At 42.0% G+C, this 19,821-nt stretch overlaps 1 long non-coding RNA gene across 4 annotated transcripts in view; it reads right to left on the reverse strand.

Moving 5' to 3' along the window:
• LOC102010070 overlaps positions 1-19,821 on the reverse strand; it is a 164,803-nt gene that overhangs the window by 38,852 nt on the left and 106,130 nt on the right. For 2 of the 4 annotated variants that reach the window (XR_001231479.1, XR_001231478.1), the window contains one exon: positions 12,190-12,706. The exons of the other annotated variants lie outside the window; for them this stretch is intronic. This is a non-coding gene — a long non-coding RNA (uncharacterized LOC102010070). Of the gene's footprint in view, positions 1-12,189; positions 12,707-19,821 lie in introns of those variants that run through there. 4 annotated transcript variants of the gene reach the window in all.

Consider the following 19,821-nt stretch of genomic DNA (forward strand, 5'->3'; position numbering starts at 1 on the left):
GGCGGGACGAGCGGATATGATAGGCGGGAGGAGCGGATACGATAGGCGGGACAAGCGGATACGATAGGCGGGACGAGCGGATATGATAGGCGGGACAAGCGGATACGATAGGCGGGACGAGCGGATATGATAGGCGGGACCAGCGGATATGATAGGTGGGACAGGTCCTCAGAGCTGTTTCACATTGCACCAGAGTGAAGCAAAGGGGAGAAACGTTAGCTTTTGTAGGAAGATGACTTCTGATGAGTGAAACGAAAAACTGCCAGAATTATCCAGGCTTCTGCCAACCTGTGAAGGACCGTCTGTCACCACTGAAATTCTCTCAGATCGGAGTGGTGGTGAGGCTGCTGCAGAAGGAACCCCCTGTACCCCGCCAAAGACGGGGCTTGGTGTCTTCATCGGGCTCTGATCTCCGGAGCTCTGTCCGTAAACCCCGCCCACAGTCAGCGGCTCCCGGTGAGCTGCGCTCCACCTCCTCAGAGCCACGGCTCTCGTCACCCAGCACACAAGGCACGTCACCCTTCAGCATGTTCCCTGTGGACTCTGATGTCCCGCTCTGGTCCCTGGACCCTGCATTCTGCGTTACCTTCCCAGCTCCCTGAGGGCTTCCAGGACGTCTTTCCTGGCCCTTCACTCTCCGTGAAAGTTACTGCTTATCGTACCGTTCTCTGCTCCCCCCACTAACTTACCTTTAAATCTCCAGGAAACATTAGAGGTCACATTTATTTAAAAATTATTGGGTTTACTTTGTAATATTTAGGTGCTCTGGCCTGAAACTTGGGGAATCTTTTTCTTTTCCTCTACATGCTACTCCTGTATCTTTCCCTTGACAACACTTGACCTTGACTTCCTCTCCTCTCTGTCCATACCGTCCCCACCCCCATCCTATAACCTAACTCTCTATCTTCAAGTTATATATTTTTAAAATGTAAAAATGCAGAAGGCAAGAGATAAAAGAAGCAGGTGATACAGAAGGTCGTGTCTCTTCTCCTCTTTGAACTGTAAACAAGGTAAAGCAAGAGGGGTGTCCCTAGGGCCGTGGAGTCTGGGTTTGAAAGCAGGCTCCAGCCTTACTGGAGTGAGGGGTGGCAAGCTGTAGGGTGTCTGTGAGCTTTCATTTCCCCATTACTAAAGTGAAGGCAACATGTCTGCATCAGAGATGAGGAAATGCGTCAGTAGCTCACACACGGTGAGGAGCTAGTGCATGTCTGTTACTCCAGCACCAAGTAAGGAAATCGTTCTGTGACTAAGGGCGGGACTTGGTCAGCTCTCAGCTGCAAACAATACTCAGCAGTGTTCATGTGTAATGAGGTTCTTCTCCCCCTCTGCTGCTGGGCTAAGAAAATGTATTTATTCGTGTAGTTAGCAAATGCCTATAAAACATATAGTAAGTTTCATTCTTTGTGCTCAGGAGGAGCTTGGATGTCTAAATACCCTACAGCATATGCTGCTGCAGCTAAAGAGAAATACATATGTATATATATAAAATCTCCTTGGAATATATATAGTATATAAAATATAATATATATTATATACATTCTGTAATACAATATATTATATATACATATATATATTGTCTCCTTGGGAAAAGTTCTTCAGATCAAGAGAAAAAATTTGCTGAACACTTGGTCCAGCATAACACCATTCCTATAAAATTACCCACACACACACACACACACACACACACACACACACACTTTGGAGCTACATATACATTCTGTGAATTTGTAGAGGAAGTTCTTACGGTCCAAACTGAGAAAACGAGAATAAAGGAATAATTAGCCTTATTATGTTCAAATTTTTACATGGAGAATGAATTTGCATAATACCTAAACACTTAAATAACAATATGCCCCTGACAGGTTTCCTGGTTGTCTGCCACAACTCCTAGGATTTCTGACTTTAGACAAGTTTTTGTTCATCAGCTTATGAAAATAAAAAGCCTAACCACAGAGAAGACCCACCTAGATGCCAGCCATGCCTTTCTCTTTTCCAGTGCCATAGAAAAGCAGGCGGAGGTGTGTTTATCTACGCACCCCAAGTGCGGTTCTAAACACGCCCCTCTGGAGCTGCGCATACAGCCTGGTCTGAGGCCTGGGGCAGGATACGTGGCGCGGCCACTGGTCTTCCTCCACCTGCCCACACTGCTCCGGGAAGGGTGCCTTCCATCTTTCCATCACCGGAGCATCAACCCCATCAGACTGGAGGACGCAGGACAGTAAGTCACAGGTGACAGCTCTCTATCCCAACACACAGGATGCTGGAGATCTAAGGTCTAACGCATGCTTTTCCTCACGCGTGCTTTGTGACCCTGGCAAGTCAGATTAGCTTTGAGACACATGGGATGATACCAAACACTGCCATTCCTTCCTGATAGGACACTGAAACTGCTCAGTCTTTCGACAGCCAATGAGGGTTCTTCACGGGCACACAGCATGTACTTGAGTGAGATTTTACACACACAGTGTACGCACTGTAATTTAATAATATCTGACTGTATAAGGAGCTTATCCCAAATTATATGTCAGATAGCATAACAAAATCTACATACACAGTACTGTGTGTATGTGTATGTATATGCACAATTTTGTGTTGACGTACTGTTTCAGGTAACACGTTTATTAGTTTAATTTAATTTAACTTTATTTCATTTTATTTGGTACGGGGAATCAAACTCAGGACCTTGCACTTGCCAGGCAGGCACTTGTGACGCTGAGCTAAATCCCTGGTCCTACGTGCATATTTTAAATGTGTAGATTAACATACTCACAACGTGTAATCCCTTGTCCATGTCTCAAACATACACTCTACAGGCGTCCCTAATTGATACCTAGTAGCTATCAGTCAGAGCCTTTAGGTATAAACTGCATAATTTGTAGTGAGGTAGTTGTATTTTTATATAGGATCAGTAACACATAATTACAAGTCAAGGCCAGGGCTCGGGTGAAGCCGGTGAGGCTCTGAGGGTGCACATTTGAGGCAGCTCTCACTTCCGGCCCCCTCGGAGCCACGCCCCTCTCTCCCCAGCCTGATAATGGCTCTGCTTCGCTAATCATCTTCGTCAGCACCAGCGACAATCGCGCATTACTAAATGCCAGGGACTGTTTTCTGCACTTTACATATGTTACTCCCTCTAGAGAAATGTCACGTCTACAAATAACATTAATTCTAAGTCAAGCACAGGAAGTTGTTCTTAACACAGAAGACACTTTGGAAAACCATGCCTAAAGAGCCTCAACTAGATGTCACCTCTGAGGAAACCTCTGCGGTCACGTGGCTAGTCTGGATGGCCCGGGAAATCACGGCACCTGCAAGAACGTCCTGCACTGCTTCCCCTCTGCTCTTTTATTTGAATACACCCTATATTCAGTCAGTGTCCTTTTACTGACCTCTCTGCACGCTGGAGCAGCATGGCAGGCAGCAGGCTTCAAATCTACTTACCAAAGTGTAACATGATTGACAGGCTTCAAAAGGAACAAAGATACGTATTTTCATTCAGCATACTACTACTTACTTTGAAAATTGAGGTGGATAATGGAGTAGATGATAATCTCCCTGTACTTCAACGAGATAATATGTTTATATTTAAACTCATACAGAGACCAAGGAAGGGGGATTTATACAACACATTATCTAGTGTCTAGCTACAGGTGATTTACTATTGTGCCCTGAAATGCAGTTGAACTACAAGATGGATAGTAATATTATATTGTGGTATATATCCTGTTCACATCAGACCTTCGTAATAAAAGCCCAACAGCAATCTACAGAACCTGTCTTAAATCTGCCATCTAAGATACTGATTGTAAAATAAAATGATCAAAGTGCAGGTTATCTCTATACTGCCTTCCCCCGAGAGAGCAGTATGCAAAGAACTTCCTACTTTTTATTTATTTACATTCAGTCAACAGAAACATAAATTAGATTAAAAACCTCAGTGCTATGTGGACTGAATAAAGCGTACCTAATATGTTGCTAAGTAGATTTTTTAGACATTACAGACTACGAGCCATACTGTACTTCTATGCCGTGCTTCTTTTACTACTTACAACAAAATATGCTGATAAGAATAATAGATTATGATGAATTTTGCAAACTAGCAATTTCACGTGGTATAATACTGCCGAGAATAAACAGTTTTTGGTGGGTCTTTTTATTTGACACATGAAATCAAGCATTCCTGCCAACTGGCTTCGTTCTAAATAATTTCTTTGGAATATAATGGAAACAGACCAACATAAACAAGTTAACGTTGCACGGAGAAGTCACAAGTGAATTTTCAGCGATCTTTTTGTCTTCACTGGCAAGTAATTATAAGAACACTAATGGCCAAACTTCCCCATAAAAAGGGAGATCTGTGCACACTGTAGAAGGCAGAGGGTAGAAATGCATGCTGCTTGGGGTAAAGCTTCTCTAAATGCACATGCACACATAGGCTCAGGTTGCAGTGAAGGTCAAGAGAATCCTCGGAGAAGATGAGAAATCTAAACATTTTGGTTCCATTTGTCCTATCCCGGAAGTAGACACTGTCTTCTTGGTACTTCTGTGGCTCACTTCCCTGAATTTCTTACGGTGGTGCTCAGCAGAGGTGAGAGAGAGAGAGACAGAGACAGACAGAGGCAGACACAGAGACAGAGAGAGACAGAGATAGAGACACACAGAGAGACGGAGACACACAGAGAGAAGCAGAGACAGAGAATTTGCTCGTCATCTGAACCGGGCTGTAAACTTCTTAAGAGAAATTGTCTTCTTCATCCCGTGTCCTCAACAGCTAGCCCAGCACTTCGCCCTGAACAGGAGCTCGGGATGAACTCATTTTATCGGTAAATCCCCAGTGAATTGAAGTGGACGCTGAAAACTGTAACACGTGACTTGAAAGAATACAAGAAGAATGTGGAGCGGGGCGGGGCAATAGTCATGTCTGATTGATGCTGTGGAAGTGAGAGATGTGAACATGAGGAGAATTTTAGGATCAGCTACTGAACCACTCCTCCCATTTGGGCCCGTCATTTCCCCTCCTCGTTTTCTCACTCATTCATTCATTCGTCCAAAAAATATCTATTAAATGCCAACTATAGACAGGGCTAGCCATCATTACTACTCGATGATGATTACTACTAGGTGATGATTCTCTGTCATCTAATGATACTATGCAACACAAGGTCACTGTACTTCATCATGATTTCCTCACAAAGCTGGGCCTCAAGTTTAACCTCAAGTCAAGCCATGGAACACTTAAATTTTTCCATTTAAATCTATCTTTCCATTAACCAAGTAGCTTCATTCTCCTCATGGCTCAAGGATTCTCTCCAGTACACATCTGAGAATGTGACCAGATCTTCAGATCCCGGCTTACTTCTCCAACTTTGCCAGGAATAGGCTAAGTGCCACTTAAAATGATGCCGAAGGGGGCCTCATTTTCCCGAAGAGTTTCTGATCATATTGGAAACCTTGGGTAGGATACTTATCTTGTTCTGTGTTTGATTTGATGTGGGATGTCTTGTTTTCCTGGAACAAATAGTACTTACTCCTAGCGTGTGTTAAAGAGACAGTGGAAACAAGAGGGGTTATCCTACATTCTCAGTCTTCATATATCATGGTAAAAAGCTCACTGAGATAGTTCATAAAAAATTTCTTTGTCTTTCCCATAAGTGAAAAGAAAATCCCAGTAAGTATTAAAAAAACATCTGTCCCATCCACGCAATGTAGATAAGTTAGCAGACGTCTTTTAAAGCTACCTGAGGCCTTTGATTCTTTTTTTCCTCTCCACTTACACATAATTTCTGGAGAGGGGATGGTCACTTAGTAAGATATGAGTGTGGGAAATGATACTGTACTTTTACTTAAAATAGGAATAAGAGTGGGCGTCTCTTCCTCTTCCCATTTCTCCTTATAAAGCTGACAGAAGCATCTGCTTTAGAATTCTGTTAGTGCTCGCTTCAGCAGCACATATACTAAAATTGGAAGAATTCTGCTAAAAGCAAGCTTGTTTGTGTATCGGTACAGAAGAGAAACAACAAAATTAGAAATAAGAGACCCATTTGTTTTCTACACAAGGGGTGATCAAAAACGATGGTGAATCTTTAAAAAAAATTTTTAAACAATACAGTAAAACACACATTGCTGAGAATGACAGGCTAAATGGGTTAGAAGGGATGGGAAGTGTTTTAGTACTTCGAGGGCAACGGATGACAGTGTGTCTGTCACTGTATTAAAGTTTTCAAAATTTAAATAGTTACTGTATTTTCAATCACTCATCATATATTGCTACCAGGACAGTTTTATGCCTTTTCTAGTTATAATATTATGACAGTGGATCCACAACGTACCTTCAGTTGTAATTGAATTGTTCACCATCGAAATAGGTAGCGGTCTTAATACAACTTCAATCAGCACCACTTAAAATTCAATCTTATACTTGATCCCAGGTTCATTCATTCTGTCCCATTTAATCCTTTTTTTACATTTCTACACACAAACCTAGTATTGTCATTTTCATGGTGTACAATCTCGTCTTGCCGTCACTTAACCACATGACACACTCCATAAATCTTTCCTCATAAGCCAGTCCCTCCCTCCCATTAATCATCTTCATTACTTATCTCTGGGGTCCTTCCAACACTGTCAGTGTTGTTTACTTAGGTGCTCAAAATGGAACGCAGCTGTCACCGAGTAATCTCAGTGAGACTCGGATAAAGGACCACCACCCTCCCTCCTCGCTGCGCTCCCACACCACCTGACCCTGTGCCGTCTTCTGTTGCTCATATTCACCACAACCTTTCCCACATTTCTCCTAGTTCCCTCTCTTCCTCGGGTTGCTACTATTAGTAGCAGTCCCACTTTGCTATAGTTTCTTCTCTCCAGTGAACACAGGAGAAGTTTACCTCTTTGTGTCCATCTTTCTGAGAAAAATTTTATTTTTGTTCCATCCCATATTTCTGATTTGTTTTGGTCCTTTCTGATCCCTACTCTCCACATCCTGAGTATTTATCGAAGCTTGTAACACCTCCCAGCGACTGTCATTAGCATTCTGCACATTCGCTCCCTCGGATGATGAAGAAATACATAAAACATAAACCACGCTAGTCCAAAAAGAAAGGGGCCCTTGGAACCGCACGGAATGCCACTTGTGCTATCACCTGCAGATGGCCTTTCAGCCTCTTTCGGTCTGCAGGGCTAGTGTTATCAATGGTGCTCCTAGGGCCAAGCGATTCAGATCCACTCTGGGTGTTCAGCTATTAAGTTTATGACCCTGATTATGAGGATCAGCTGTGACAGCTGATGTAAATATATAACATGCATTTAATCTTTTAAAATAAAGGGGAAATACAGCTACTTATTCCAATTTTTCTGTATTTTTTAGCATTTTATGTTATGTGGAACTAGCATGCCCAGGAAAATTATACAGCATCTCAAAATAAATGTTTTGCTCAAGTCTGAATATAATTACGAATGTTCTATTTCATTCCTGTCACTGGCTCTTTTCTCCTGCATGGATAAACCCCTGTGAAATTTGGCCTTGCTTCATAGGGGTTTGCATGTGGGGACTGATCTCAAAAGATTATATTTCTTGATAGAATGCATTTGGTTGTGCCAAATGTATCACAAGATACAGTACACCACTTATTATGGTATAAATAATTTAAAACTGTGTGACAGTAGGCACATACTCTGAATGCTCAGATGATGTCTATGACCCCTTCGGTTGACAAATCAAAATATTCCCTGCATAGCTGATGGGGGTCAGGGTTAGTTAAACTGTGATTCTTAATGCTTTTCTCCTAACCATTCTGCCCCCAGAATTTGCTTTAAGACTTTGTTGTTGTTGGTGGTGGTGGTGGTGCTGTTGGTGGTGGTGCTGTTGTTGTTGCTCTTGTTATCTTACTGACCATCTCCACCCTATCACAGGATCTGGGCAACTTTGTAGAGGAAGAGAGCTTGCACAGGACAGTGAGCAGCATGCTCCCATCTCCAGGGGGCTTTATTTGCATTGTCTTTGTGATTGTTGCCCTCTTATCCCCAGAACACTGTGAATGGTGCTCATACATCAAGCAACCCTGATGCACCCTGGGTGTTTAGCTATTAAGTTTATGACCTTAGTTATGAAGATCAAATATGACAGTTGATGTAAACACATAACATGAATTTAGTATTTTAAAAATAAAGAGAAAAATATAGGGGCTGGGGATTTAGCTCAGCGGCAAAGCGCCTGCCTGGCAAGCGCAAGGTCGTGAGTTCAGTTCCCGGTACCAGAGAAAAACCAAAAAAAAAAAAAAAAAAGAAATCTGATTCAAGAGAAAAATATAGCTACTTATTCTAATATTTCTGTATTTTTCAGTACTTTATGGGATGTGGACAAGAATGTTGTCCTTTCCAGCTCCAAGTGATCTTTAATTTTTCTTTGAATAAGAAGGATGAAAGTACAGCTATCTTCACTATTATGCCCTAATAATGGATTTGAAATATCTTGATGAAATCCTTGATATTCAAATATTTTGTGACTATTTAATCCTTTTCATAGTTATATATTTTTTTTCTTTCTTTGAGTTTTTTTCTCCATTTCTTAGTATTTTGCACATCCTTTTAGCTATTTCCAGGACATATTCCAAGATGCCAGGCAATCAGACCTATGTGAAACACAGACAAGAACCTGGAACTAAAAAAAATAAGAGAACTGAGCAGCTGAGGTAGATAATATTACAAAGTCCATCCATTAAAATGCATACATGGTATTCAAAGGTGAGGCCAAACGCGAAGCCCAGCAGCACTTTGCTTACCATTCAAAAGAAACGATGTTAGCTGATTTCTAAGTCTAATACATTACACCAGGAATTTTAAAGTTGAACAGGAAGTTTCTTCCTCAAGGCCAGCATTCTGAAAAGTGCCAACAAAATAATCTACCAAAGTATTCAGAAAAATGGAACCACTAAAAACTGCACGGTGGAGTCACTAACGTAGGACAACAGCTCTATGCATCTCAGAGACTCTAATGACACCAGTGTGACATGCCACTGTCTTGCTAGGGACAATAGTTCATAATAATGATCTGTCCATTACATTCATAGCTTTTGTAGTCAATGAGGAAGCACATAATTTATTTTAGAGGGGTCTCCATCTAAAAGTTCTCTTAAAAGAGCTAATCTTTAAAGGATATCTAGAATAACCTCATCTACAAAAGATAGCCAAACTTCTTTATAAAGGATAAAATAATTCTCATCTCTTCTCTGGTATACTTGAATGCCCATTCTTTTGAGAATATAAATTCCTCAATAGCAGGAGCTGATTCTGTTCAACTTAATCTGGAAATAATTTGGCTCCTACATACACAAAATAGGAGTTTAGATTCATGGACTTTTAGATTAAAAAGAATCTGAGCCGGCCATGGTGGCACACACCTGTAATCCCAGCACCTGGGAGGCTGAGGCAGTAGGATCGCTGTGAGTTCGAGACCAGCCTGGGCTACAAAGTAAATTCAAAGCCAGCCTGAACTGCATAGCGAGATCATGTCTCAAAAAAAGACAAAAAAAAAAAAAAGAATCTCAGAGACCATATTAATCTAGTCTGTTTATTTTGTAGCAGTGCTAACTATGTGCACCAACATTTTCTCAAAGGTAATATGGCCTGTCCCCCAAATCGCACAAACACTTATACAGCAGAAACTCTTTCCCAAACAGCGCCCTGGTGTCCCAGTTTTCGTCTCCTAAACAGCCACTATGTTACCGGTCCCTTTCATTAAAATGCTGTGTAAACACAAGCACACACCTCGGGAATTTTACAAACAATAGCATAAGATAAAGTCTGCTTTGCAACTGGCTTTTTTCACTTAGTATATTTTTTAAATAATAAATCTGGGTGCAGTGCAAATTATAATACAGGGTAAATGTTAGAATTAAGCTGCCTCATAATATTGCCTAAGTTTGTTACTGCTGAGTCACTAATAGACACAATATAGACTGAAAGATTGACTTTAGGTTATACAAGTGGTTCCTTTCAATTTGGGGGATGTACTAAGTCCAGAAGGAAGTTAGGAATATGTTAAAAAGTAAATATTTTTCCCTACAAAATTCCTCCTAAATACCTAGTCTTTCAACACTAAAAATTAAGTATGAAAGACAGACTGTCAAAGCTGTATCCCTAATATTTTAACTACTAAAACTTACTAAAAAAAAAAAAAAAACTTATGACCTAATTATTAAAGAAATAAGAGGCCCTGAGATCCATTTAGTATGGTAAGTACTTGTAATCCCAGCACTTAAGAGGTTGACGCAGGAGGACTGCTGCAAGTTCGAGGCCAGCCTGGACTACATAGCAAGTGCCTTGTCTCAAAAAACAAACAAACAAAATATAGTGTTTCAACTTCAAGTTACAAGTAGTAAGTGGGTTCAGAAACCAATTTAGTGGATAAAAATGGAAAATACCAGAATGTGGTTGATTTAGTAACGGTAAAAATTATTTTGTAAAAATCCATTGTATGTGTGCTTGTGTTTACAAGATTTTGATATAAAATATACTTGGTATGGGTCAGGAACACAAAGTGAAAGGTCACTGATAGCCTGGTGTTGTGGCACACACCTGCAATCCCAGTACTCAGGAGGCTGAGATAGGAGGATTGCCATGAGTTCAGAGACGGCCTGGACCACATAGTATGACTCCGTCTCAGAAAATCAAGCAATCAATCAATAGATGTTACTGATAGAATCCAGCGTCTGGCTCCTGCTGAGGTTCAACCGTGCATGAGCATTCTCCAAAAAAAGGACGTGTGTGCCTTCTTGCTGTCTTTCTTGAAAATTATTTTTGTTACTATGTGTTTGCAGTACCTAGTAATTACATTGCTTGTGGAGAGCTGGCACACGTGTGGAACACAGCTTAATCCTTTTTGTGTCTCCCTCTCTCCCCTCCCTCTATCTCTTGATTCTTTTCCTATCCGCAAAAGATCTATCTCCCTATTTCCCATTATCTATCTTTTATTTTACTCTTTTCGTTTTCTCCCACAGAACTATCTTCACGTTGGTTCATTATTGGAAGTGCAATGTCACATTCTCTTTTTATCAAGTTGATCAGGCAACCAGTTTCATTCCACATTTACTCTTTGCGACATACCTTTACCTTGCCAAATAATTGATCAGAACTCAGCAGAAATCCATGGTAATCGTGAGCCATCATTATTTCAGTTATAGGAGCAGGGTGACAAGAGGGAAAACTTAGCCACGTCTGGAAACAGCTCTAAGGTGCTTTGAGCTACTTCCTTTCTTCCCCAGAATCAGCGAAGCAGAAGTCTGCTGACCCGTCCGCACATCCTGGGGCCAGTCCAGAGAAATGACAGCCTCAATGTGACTAAGTCCACAGTAGTACCGTTGGCCTTTCAAGGCTTAGCAAGACGCTGTTTCTCTTTGCCTCAGTTCCTCCTCTTTTTAATCAAGTTGAGGGTAGAAAGAGCAATGGGAAGAAAAGAGCGATGCCCCAAACCACTGTGCTTCTTCGCTGAAGGAGTCAACGGCGGAACAGCAGGTGGGGCGGCAGGTCAGGAGGCGTGCGTTCCGGGCTGACCCTGAGTTTGAACGTCACCTGCACAATCTTTCCGTCGCTCCGGCTCCTCGTGTCTTCATTTCTTAAGCAAGAGACTGTGTCGCAGCACGTTAGTCGTGCATAATAACCAAGTCTGCACTAAGCAGCACTGACGATGTCACAGGCTCTATTTCAAGCGTTTTAGATAACTGGCCACTCGTAGGTAAGACGTTCATTATTTTCTATGTGTGTGGATGAGCTACAGACGGGGTAAGTAACTTCCCCAGAGCTGCACGGTTAGGAAGTGGCTTCAGGTGCCCCACCCTTAGCACCTCGCACGAGTGCCGCAGCAAAGACTTTTAAAATAACTTTCTGGGGCTGGGGATTTAGCTCAGCGGCAAAAGCGCCTGCCTGGCAAGCGCAAGGTCGTGAGTTCGGTTCCCGGTACCGGAGAAAAAAAAAAAAAATAACTTTCCATCCGTCCTATCCCCAACTACTCGCCAAAGCACATATTGCTAAGCATATTTTCCATTTTTAAAAACAGGATATGCCAGGCCTGGGGACAGAAACCTATAATCCAACACTCTGGAAAGCTGAGGCAAGGAAAGCAAAAGTTCAAGCCCAGCTTGGGCAATTGAGTGAGAACTTGTCTCAACATAAAAAATTAAAAAGGGGGCTGGGGGTGTAGCTTAGTGCGAAGGCCCAAGTTCAACCCACAGTACTGTGTCAATAAAACAAAGTATTTAATATGTAGCGTTCATTTTATTTTCTATATATTAATCAAAGGTGTATTCAACGGTCAATCAGAGTTTCCAGTTCACATAAAATGAGTTATCATACACGTTAACTTAACTCCTGTCCAAAGTGAAATTTAATGTTTTGGTTAACTTAATATGATTTATGTTTGCTTAGGAACTCCAGCTGGTACATGGGGCCTCCTTGTGCCTGGAACATTACATTTCTCCTGAATACTTTGATCAATTGTGAGAGATACATTAACAATGTAGTTTGCCATTCTAGGACGCCTACAACTTACATGGCCCGGTGAGTAGTCACTATGGACACTTCTGTACATAAGGGCAAACTGCTCAGAGGAAACCAGTCCGCCATGTTTCCAGGGATTAATTCTGATTCTCCCAGGGTTTGTGAGGGTCGAGGAGGCAGGCGTTCTCAGAGGGTGACCAGAGTGCCACAGCAAAACCTTGAACCACGTAAAATAAGATTTCTGATTTAGTCACTGGATATTTTAAAAATATGCATAGAAAAGCCACTATGAACTATCACTTGTTATGAGACGAAAAAGAATTTTAAAGGGCTGACAATAACACGTGTTGGTAAGGATGTAGTAAACTTGGAGCCCTCATATGTTGCTGCTGGGAGTATAAAATGCTGCAGCTATTTTGGAAAGCAGTAGGCAGTCCTTCCAGCAGTTAAACATCAAACAACTATATTAGATCCAGTTCTACTTCTAGGTATACAACCAAGAGAATTAAACACATGTCCACACAAAGGCATGTAGATAAGCAGCCACAGAGGTATCACTCATAACCCCCAAACCTGGAAATTCATCAACTAGTGAATGGATTCGTGGAATGTGGTATATCCATACAATGGGTATATCCATACAACGGGGTACGATTGAGTCATAAAAGGAGGGAAGCATGAAGCCAGGCTTGGTGATGCACGCCTGTAATCCCAGCACTTGGGAGGCTGAGGCAGGAGGGTTGCTGGAAGTATGAGGTCAGCCTGGGCTACACAGATGAGTTCAAGGCCAGCCTGTGCAACAAAGTAAATCCCTGTCTCAAAAAAAGATCCAGTGACAGATACATACTCCAACATGGGTGAACCTTGAAAACGTAAAAAGAAACAGCCATAACACAAGGCTTCCTAGCCTCTGATTCCATGTATGTAGAACGTCAGGAATAAGGGAAGCCGTGGAAACAGAAAGTAGAGTGGAGGATTTAGGGGCCGGTGCTAGAGTGAAGCGGGGAGTGGCTGCCGGCAAACTATTGTGGTGGAAATGTTCTGAAGTCAGACGGCGATCAGACTCGCACGGCCCTATGACTGTACTAAAAACCACTGAACTGTGCGGTCTGAAGGGGTAAATTTTACAGTGTACGAATTCTATCTCATTAAAGATATTACAAATATTTCATTTTATTTATTTACTTTTTTGGTGTTTAGTTTTTTTGTTTTTTTTTTCCGGTACCGGGAATCGAACTCACGACCTTGAGCTTGCCAGGCAGGCGCTGTGCCGCTGAGCTAAATCCCCAGCCCCTATTACAAATATTTTTAAATATGTACAAAGTCCCTACTTTGTGGCTGTGCTAGGGCCAGAGGGATATAGCTCAGTGGCATAAGCGCCTGCCTGGCAAGTGCAAGGTCCTGAGTTCAATCCCCGATACCAAAAAAAAAAAAAAAAAAAAGACTCCCTGCGGCAGCCCTTGAGAGGGTTCAGCTGTAAACAAAGAAGATAGTGCGCTGCACTTGGTGCCATGGAATTTGCAATTCCAGTAATAAGCAAATGAAAGCAAAGATGCCCCTGCAGGGGACGGACAGAAGCTCTCCGGGGGTGCAGGCGGGGTTCACGTTCGCGGCAGAAGCTCCCGGACACCCAGACAGGCCCCCCACCGGCCTGCTCCCCGGACCACACACGCAGCCGCCCGGAGAAGCTCGCCCTGGCCCGAGGTTGAGCGCGGCTGGTTGGGCCGCTTCCCCGCTCCCGCTGGCCTTGGGGAGTGCTTGCTTCCTCCCACTCACTGCCCCTGCGATCCCCTCGTTTAACAAATGGCTTGGAAAACATTTGCTGAGGGTAGTGTCGACTGGAGGGCTTCGGACTAGAATAGCTCCTTAACAGTGAGGGAGACTTCTGCCTCTTAGGAGGGTGCGGGCCGCAGACGCAGGCTGACCCCCGCCTCGGCTCTGCCTGCGTCGGCGTGATGTCTAGCAACAAAGTGTAAAAACGCTCCCCAAACACGGAACAAAAACCCATTCTTTCCCCAGCCTTTCAGCGCCAGTTTAGATGAAGCACATCCGCTGCTGGCGGGGACAGGCCTGCCTCGCTCCTCAGCCGTCCGGAGTCCCCCCGGGTGACAGGACGGAACCCCAGAGTCGGAACGGGGTGGCATTCCCCGAGCGTGTGGGGTGCAGAGCAAAGAGCAAAGGTTTCAGTCTGACTTACCGTGTGTTACAGACCATTTAATTGTCTGCTCAGGCCAGGTCCTAACTGCTTTCTCTGTGCTAGGGGCATTTTACATTTTGTTTGATGAGAGACTATTTTTACAGCTTGAACTACCTCAGAGCCTCCTCCGAGGAAGGCCATGTTCTCTCTCCTACTGGTAGCATGTCAAGGTCAGTTAAACCTAAATGGGGTGATATTGCAGCACATAACTGACACCCCCAACACGCCCTCCTCTCAGCCACCCCTTCTACTGTGCGTGTGGGCACCCTTGCACGTTTTCCACAAGCTCCCCATGAGCAAAGCTGAGCCCTAGAGGGGGAAATGCTTCGCTTCTGTTCCCGTGCATGCAGTGTGCTATAAAATAAATACCAAGGTTTCTGCCGGAAAGTTCTATATCCCCCAACCAGAAGCATTGAGTCAGACACTGGTCAATTTATCTGCCTGCTTAGATAGCTCTTTGGACTCTTGGACAGAACTCAAAAGTATTTCGATAGCCTGAAATTGGAAGTATTTGGGTTATTTGGAAATGTTTTGATGCCACCTGAAATTTTAAAAAAGCACCACTTTAGACACGGCATGAGACAGTTGATACTTCTCTTTCCTTAATTCTTACACAAAAAAATTTTTTTTTCACAAAGAATTTTTAAGGGGTCTTTAAAATATGGAAGTAATCCACTGTGACATATATACATGTCACAATTTCCCTTTTTACCTAAATGTGACTGCAGGTGGAAGCCAGGATGAATGCGGCATTAATTCTAAACCCCGGGTGTGGCTAACCAGAGGGACAGTCTTGTCTGTGAATGGAGGCCTAAGAGACTCTGCAGTTCAACAGGAGGACCAGCTAGCTGGAAGAGACTCCTAACTGGTGGATTAAATGTATAGGCAGCCAATGCAGAAATGCTTATCTCTCGGGAAAGAAATTTTCAAAACACTGAGACCTGAATCCATACGACGTTGTTATTAACAATATTGATTATGAATAATAATTCGTATTTCTATCATGCTTTATTTTATAAAATTATTTTACATGTGTTATCTCACAGTAGTCCTTTTAGACAGAGAGGAGGTATTTCAATTTTCAGAATGAAGACACTGACAATGTACGGTTTAAACCCCAGCCCGAGTCACAGCGCAGTCTCTCACTGCTGCTCTCTTGCAACTGCGTTACTATTTCGGTGCCCCTGGCACGCGGAATAAACCCCAAGCGGACCGTCAGGTACGCAGATTAAAAGAGCACACGGAAGAAACAAACGAGTGGCCTGACACAGGAAAGAGCAGAAATGAAAATCATGATTAAGGACATTTCTGGTCGCATTGCAAGAACAGGGAAAGTTATAAATACGCCCTTAATCCCAGCATCACACACTCTAGATCCAGCTGCCTCCCAAAAGCCCCACTTCTGACCACATGAGACTTTGGGGGAACGTCTAAACACAAGCCATAACACGCCTCTATTGCTTTTTGTTAATAGTTATCGTGTGTTGTGTTTACCCAGTGTCAGATATTCTGCGTACTACCTGATTTGACCCAAGCGATCACGTTATAAATGCAAATTATAAACAGCACTTTATAGACAAGGAAGTTGCAGCTTCAAAAAACTAGGAGTCTTCTCTTAGTTCACACAGGATAAAGTCAAGGAGTTGGCATTTAACGAGAACTTTATAGAGAATATCAATGCCTCTCTGCGAGGCTAGGCTTTCTCTTGGGGGAGACAGGCTCTTCAAAAGTTTCTTCTATATGGTATGTGCAAAAATTGTGATTCTTGAATGAGGAAAAGAAGAAAAAAGAAAGGAGGAAGGCAAAATATAAATATATAAGTGAATAGCTGTGATGACTGTATTGTTGATGTCTGATGGTGTACTGAAATGCACAGTTAATGCTTACAATTTTTGATGTTCTGATCGATTGTGCATGCTTGTTGCCTGGTGGTCTGAGCAACTGATTTGAAGGTAACAATATGCACTGGAATTACAATGGTGAACTCCTACCATCTTGTCTAGTGAATCTCTGTATTATCTCTCATGTTTTATGAAAGAATTATTTTCTAATTCTCTTTAATGGTTTGAGCAGTCTTTCACTCTTACATCTGGCAATCTGAGCAGTGTAGTTGAGGACAGTGATATGCAATGTAACAACCACTGTTGATTTGTATTATTTTGTCTTGAGACCTTGTATCACTTTGAATGTTCTTGCTTTGATTTGTTTATGCTCGTGATACTGGTGTGCTGCTACTGCTCTATTGTTTTGTTTGTTTCTCATTTATTACTCTCTTTAAAATAAAAAATTTTTAAAAAATTGTGATTCTTATGAGAAATAACACTGACCATTATTCTTAGAAATTCTGAAATGTATTTAGTAAAACTCAAATCTCATTTGCAACTAGTAAATACCAGCAGATGATGGAGTAAAATGGGGTATACCTGGACGATTTCATCTTTCCTGTTAATTTAAATTAATAAAATATGTGTGGGTTTATGCCATATTCTAATGATTCAGGTTGGGTTATTCCAAGTTATCAGAACTTTAACTACATGTTCCCAGAATACTAAGAAGAGTTGCACATATTTTATTATAGAAATATATATATACTTTCCCTAGTAACTGTGCTTCCTTTTCCTGATAATGTAGAAAAGGATCATCTAGAAAAATTTTAATATTAAATTTCTTTTTTTTTTATTTTAAAGATAAAAGGAGGGAAACATTAACAGACATACAACATTTTACAACATTTAATATTAAATTTCTTATATCAAGGGCTGGGGATTTAGCTCAGCAGCACAGTGCCTGCCTGGCAAGCACGAGGTCATGAGTTCGATTCCCGGTACCGGGAAATAAAGAAAGAAAGAAAGAAAAATAAATTTCTTATATCAGTAAACCTTAAAAAGCTATTGTTTGCATTATCATAACATCCTAAAAAGATAGTATCAATGGAGCAAGTTGTATTTCCAAGGGAACCAGCATTGTTCAATAAAATTATTCAACAGCAATCCAAAGAGTCATCATCTGAATTATTGCCCAAGATGGAGCTTTATAATATTCTAGGTGTTCAGCAGCTCCAAGAGAACAGAAGTGCCCAGCCCCGCCCTCCAGAAGTTTAAGTATAAAGAAAATGGAAAAGGAAAGCAGATTCAGCCGTACGTTTAGTAGATCATTAGCCAGGGCCTAGAGGACAGGGTGCCATCAGGAAGACAAACAAGGTCTCCCGCAAACTTTGATATCCAGATTCCTTGAGAAGTAAATGCCCACACCCAAACCCTGTAGCCATCTTCAGCAGATGGCTAATGTTCTCTTCTTCTATCACTCTTGTAGTTAGCCTAAAAGGGGAGAATTCTCAATTTCCAAGCCAGATGTGCACGACTGTGTAACTCCAGGAAGATACCCAAGAAATAGCTGGTGACTCGCTCGTCAGTGAGCAGTGTGACGGAGATGAGGACTGGGGCCTCCCTCGCACAAAAGCAATGTGCCTTTTATTCTACGCAAAAAGCACTGAAAATTTCTAACTTTGCCAAGCGGGGCGAGACCTCCCTTTCCAAGGCCTCCCTCTGTGGAAAATTCTGCCGGAACATTTTCTTCCTCACCTCACCTGTGCCTCTTTTTCCTGGAAAGAATTGAGAGCTGGGACCAACCCACAGCGTGGTGCTTTATCCTTATGAACACGATCCGCCTGAAGAAATCTGCATATGCTTTCCTTCGAAGGAAGATGAGTAATAAATTTAATTAGCTGAGTGCTTTTCTTGAAATGTATCTGAAAGCCGTTGACAGATCTCCATAATCAAACTACCACCCACGCCCGGCTTTTACACTATTTTCTCAAAAGGGAAATGTACTGGTTTATAACCATAGTTGCCTATAAATACATGCAGTTATTTTTATTTTGTTTTTTATTCTGGATGTGGATGTGGCTTTGGACTATATATAAAGGAGGGAGAAAACTGCCTTTTGAAGGGAAAATTTATAATTCCTTACGGATGACTCCTAGCAATCATACGGAATAAAGTTGTGTACTGTTGATACCAAAAAGGGCTGACAGCATATATAGCATTTTCGTTTTTTAAATTTCAGTTAACAGACTGTAATGTGTGATCCTTGGAAAGAAGGGCTAATTCTTCTGACTGCAAACTTAGAAAATACTGTAAGGATAGTTTAAGTCTAGTGTACCACTACTTAAAATGTGGCACCATACATAGTATTTCAGACATAAGCTATCACTAAAAATGCTATCCCCATCCTCGCTACTTACTGTACAGATGCATTGGCTTCCCCTCACTTGCTTCATTAAAATTATCATTCTTTTGCAGAGTGTTTACTGAGTAGCTACTAAGCGCTAGAAGGAGTAAAGATACAGCAGGAATGAGGTCCAGGGAGGGAGACAGACAGGTACACAGATAGCTACTGGGTTCTCTGACATCCCACAGGGAAAAGAAACATGTTCTTCACAGACAGCCCTCGTGGAGACATTCAAGCAAGGTCTGGAAGGTAAAGGAAAGTTCAACAAAGCAAAGAGGCAGGGAGGCGTGACCACGGGTGCGCCGGGACTGCTGCTCTTGCTGAGGCTGAAACACCGCCTGAGGATGATGCTCTTGGACGTCACTGCAGAGGTCGCTTTTCAACAAGAGCTGTCGGCATCTACTAAACGTTGCTTAAGTCCTTGACTACGCCTTCATTTTCTTTTTTTTGTTGTTGCGTTTTGGGGCTTGTTTTGTCTTTTCCGGTATCGGGAATTGAACTCACGACCTCGCGCTTGCCAGGCAGGCGCTGTACCACTGAACTAAATCCCCAGCCCCTGCCTTCATTTTCTAAAGAGCCTTCGGAAATGCAGTGGTATACACAAATTAGGAACTCGAACACTGTCGACACCCAAAAGGCGGTGAAGCATAAATCCAAAAGATAAACATTCACTTCAACAAACATGAGTGGGCAGGTCATATTTTTACTTGTTCACTTATAATAAACCTTATTTGTATTTCTATGTATTATTTATAGTCTTTAAATATATATGTAATGTGTTTAAAGTATAATACATAATTTACATATTAAACATTGATAGTATATCATAAGTACAGACATAGTATAAATAACACTGTGTCTGATACAATAAATAATAAAAGCTGAGTTTGTGTATTTGGTACCTA

This window comes from Chinchilla lanigera, unplaced genomic scaffold, assembly GCF_000276665.1.
Source record: "Chinchilla lanigera isolate Chin_1 unplaced genomic scaffold, ChiLan1.0 scaffold00099, whole genome shotgun sequence".
Lineage (NCBI taxonomy): Eukaryota > Metazoa > Chordata > Mammalia > Rodentia > Chinchillidae > Chinchilla > Chinchilla lanigera.